General features: G+C 39.0%; 1 pseudogene; it reads left to right on the top strand.

Moving 5' to 3' along the window:
- Positions 1-505: 505 nt before the first annotated feature.
- LOC121483781 lies at positions 506-2,107 on the top strand (annotated as a pseudogene).
- The last annotated feature ends 2,436 nt before the right edge of the window (positions 2,108-4,543 follow it).

Raw genomic sequence — 4,543 nt, 5'->3', positions numbered from 1 at the left:
CCAGAATAGGCAGAAACTGAAAGACTATGTGACCACCAAACCATCTCTACAATAAATATTAAAGGGGACCCTGTAGAAGAAAGAGGGAGTTCAAGGAAATAATCCACAAAAACAGGGACAGAATAGGTATTACGATAACACTATAAATTCATATCTTTCAATAGTTACTCTGAATGTGAATGGGCTAAATGATCCCATCAAAAGACACAGGGTATCAGACTGGATAAAAAAGAAAGTCCCATCTATTTGCTGTCTTACAAAAGACTCATTTTAGACCTAAGGACACTTCCAGCCTGTAAATGAAGGAGTGGAAAACCATCTACCATTCAGATGCTCCTCAAAGGAAAGCTGGGGTAGCAATCCTCAAATCAGACCAATTAAAGTTTATCTCAAAGACTGTAGTAAGAGATGAAGACAGACACTATATCATACTTAAAGGATCAATCCAGCAAGAAGACCTACCAATCATGAATATGTATGCTCTTAATGTGGGAGATGCCAAGTATATCAATTAATAATGCCAAGTATAGCAATTAATAACCAAAGTAAAGAGATACTTAGAAAATAATACACTAGACTCGTGGGCCTTGGCGATCCGTGGGGTGCACCTGCGCAGCTGTGGATGCCGCAGGTTTTTGAAACATGAATTGTTCACTCTTCTTGTCTGCCCTTTGCTTGTGAATAGCCTCAGCAGCTCCAAAACTCGATCAAAGCTTAAATGCACAATGGTACCAGTGGAAGGCAATGCACAGATTATATGGCATGAATGAAGAAGGATAGAGGAGAGCAGTGTGGGAGAATATGAAAATGATTGAACTGCATAATGGAGAATATAGCCAAGGGAAACATGGCTTCACAATGGCGATGAATACCTTTGGTGACATGACCAATGAAGAATTCAGGCAGGTGATGAATGACTTTCCAAACCAGAAGCACAAGAAAGGGAAAGTGTTCCAAGAACCTATCTTTGCTGAGATCCCCAAATCTGTGGACTGGAGAGAGAAAGGCTACGTAACTCCTGTGCAGAATCAGGGTCAGTGTGGTTCTTGTTGGACTTTTAGTGCAACTGGTGCCCTCAAAAGACAGATGTTCCGGAAAACAGGCAAACTTGTGCCACTGAGTGAGCAGAACCTGGTGGACTGCTCTAAGGCTCAAGGCAATGAGGGCTGCAGTGGTGGCCTGATGGATAACGCCTTTCATCATGTTAAAGACAATGGAGGCCTGGATTCAGAGGAATCTTATCCATATCTTGGAAAGGACATAGAGACCTGTAACGACAAGACTGAGTGTTCTGCTGCTAATGACACTGGCTTCATGGACCTCCCTCAATGGGAAAAGACCCTAATGAAGGCAGTGGCAACTCTAGGGCCCATCTCTGTTGCTACTGATGCAGGCATTTCCAGGGCTACAAGTCAGGCATTTATTTTGATCCAGACTGCAGCAGCAAAGATCTAGATCATGGTGTTCTGGTGGCTGGCTATGGCTTTGAAGGAACAGATTCAAATAATAAGTTTTGGATTATCAAGAACAGTTGGGGTCCAGAATGGGGCTGGAATGGCTATATAAAAATGGCCTAAGACCAGAACAACCATTGTAGAATTGCCACAGCAACCAGCTATCCCATTGTGTGAGCTGATGGACCACAAGATTAGAGGACTTGAGGATAGCACATCTGGAGGAAGTTTACCTTAAAATTGACCATACTCTTATTGTGTAAGATAAGACACTTGAATCATTGAGAATCCAAGTTGTGATTTGAATTCTGTGATATTTTTATCAGGGTAAACATCACCACTGCTTTCATTACTGTTATATATGGCTTTATAATGTTGAACACTTATTACTTAATTCTAAAATTTTTGACTTCTTATTTTTTCAAAGGATATATAAACTTTACCTTTTCAAATAAATTTTAATTCAATAAGTAGAGGAAGAAAAAAATAAAATAATACACTAATCGTAGGAGACTTCAACACAGTACTTGTCAGTAAATATCAGATCTTCTAAGCATGACATCACCAAAGAAACAAGGGCCTTAAATTATACACTGGACCAGATGGATTTCACAGATGTTTACAGAACTTTCTAACTGAACACAACTGAATACACATTCTTCCCAAGTGCACATGGAACTTTCTCCAGAATAGACCACACACTAGGTCACAAATGAGGTCTCAACCGATACCAAAAGATAGGATTGCCCCCCTGCATATTTTCAGACCACAATGCTTTGAAACTAGAACTCAGTCATAAGAAGAAATTTGGAAGAAATTCAAACACATGGAGGTTAAAGAGCATCCTACTAAAAGATGAATGGGTCAACCAGGAAATTAGAGAAGAATCTATGGATTCAGGGAAACTAATGAAAATGCAGATACAACCATTCAAAAAATTTGGGATACAGCAAAGAGGTCCCAAGAAGGAAATACATCTCAATACAAGCCTCCTTCAAAAAATTGGAAATAACTCAAATACACAAGCTAAACTTGCACCTAAATGAACTGGAGAAAGAACAGCACATAAAGCCTACACCAAGCAGAAGAGGGGAGATAATAAAGATTCAAGCAGAACTCAATGAAACAGAGACCAGAAGAACTGCAGAACAGATAAAAAAAGAAAAACAGGAGTTGGTTCTTTGAAAGAATTAATAAGATAGATAAACCCTTAGCCAGCCTTATGAAAAAGAAAAAAAAAAAACCTCAAGGTAATAAACTCACAAAAGAAAGAGGAGAGATCAGAACCATACCAAGGAAATACAAATGATTTAAAAAAACATTTTATGAGCAGCTATAAGCCAATAAATTAGGCAATCTAGAAGAATTGGATGCAGTTCTGGAAAAATCACAAATGACCAAAACTAGAACAAAACGAAATAGAAAACCTGAACAGGCCAATAACCAGCGAGGAAATTGAAGCAGTTATCAAAAACCTGCCAAGTCGCAAAATTCCAGGGCCAGATGGCTTCCGAGGGGAAGTCTATCAAATGTTTAAAGAGGAAATAATATTCTACTAAAGCTGTTCTGACGGATAAAAAGGGATGGAATGAATACTTCAAAATTTGTTCTAACAGGCCAGCATCACCTTGATTCCAAAACCAAAGACCGCACCAAAAAGGACAATTATAGAACAATATCCCTGATGAACATGGATGCAAAATTTCTCAACAAGATACTAGCCAATAGGATCCAATAGTACATTAAGAGGATTATTCACCATGACCAAGTGGGATTTATCCCTGAGATGCAAGGTTGGTTTAACACTCATAAAGCAATCAACGTGATTGATCATATCAACAAGAGAAAAAACAAGAACCATATGATCCTCAATAGATGCAGAGAAAGCATTTGACAAAATACAGCATCTATTCCTGATCAAAACTCTGCAGAGTGTAGGGATAGAGGGAACATTCCTCAGCATCTTAAAAGTCATCTATGAAAAGCCCACAGCAAATATCATTCAATGGAAAAACACTGGGAGCCTTTCCACAAGATCAGGAACACAACAGGGATGTCCACTGTCACCACGGCTATTCAACACATAGTACTAGAAGTCCTAGCCTCAGCAACCAGACAACAAAAAGAAATCAAAGGCATTCAAATTGGTAAAGAAGTCAAACTCTCCCTCTTTGCAGACGACATGATACTTACTGTACACAGAAAACCCAGAAGATCCACCCCAAGATTGCTAGAACTCATACAGCAATTCAGTAATGTGGCAGGAGACAAACATCAATGCATAGCAATCAGTGGCATTTCTCTACACTATCAATGAGACTGAAGAAAGAGAAATTAAGGAGTCAATCCCATTTACACTTGCACTCAATAGCATAAGACACCTAGGAATAAACCTAACCAAAGTGATGCCCTAAAAACTACAGAACACTTCTGAAAGAATTTGAGGAAGACACAAAGAGATGGAAAAATATTCCATGCTCATGGATTGGCAGAATTAATACTGTGAAAATGTCAATGCTACCCAGGAAAATTTACACATTCAAAGGAATCCCTATCAAAATACCACGGACTTTCTTCAGAGAGTTGGAAAAAATCATCTTAAGATTTGTATGGAATCAGAAAAGACAGCGGGGGGAATATTGAAAAAGAAAACCAGAGCCGGGGGCATCACCATGCCGGGTTTCAAGCTGTACTACACAGCTGTGATCTTCAAGATAATGTAGTATTGGCACAAAAACAAGACACATAGGTCAATGGAACAGAATAGAGAACCTAGAAATGGGCCCTCAACTCTATGGTCAATATTCGACAAAACCAGAAAGTATATCCACAGGAAAAAGGATAGTCTCTTCAATAAATGGTGCTGGGAAAATTGGACAGCCACGTGCAGAAGAATGAACCTATACCATTCTCTTACACCATACACAAAGATAAACTTAAAATGGATGAAAGATCTAAATGTGAGACGAGAATTCCTCAAAATCCTGGAGGATAACACAGGCAATACCTTTTTTAACTTGGCCGCAGCAAGTTCGTGCAAGATAAATCTATGAAGGCAAAGGAAACAAAAGCAAAAACGAACAACTTTA

Source organism: Vulpes lagopus, unplaced genomic scaffold (genome assembly GCF_018345385.1).
Source record: "Vulpes lagopus strain Blue_001 unplaced genomic scaffold, ASM1834538v1 ctg1065, whole genome shotgun sequence".
Classification (NCBI taxonomy): Eukaryota; Metazoa; Chordata; class Mammalia; order Carnivora; family Canidae; genus Vulpes; species Vulpes lagopus.
Note: the sequence above shows the minus strand (reverse complement) of the source record. Positions and strands in the feature narration are given on the sequence as shown.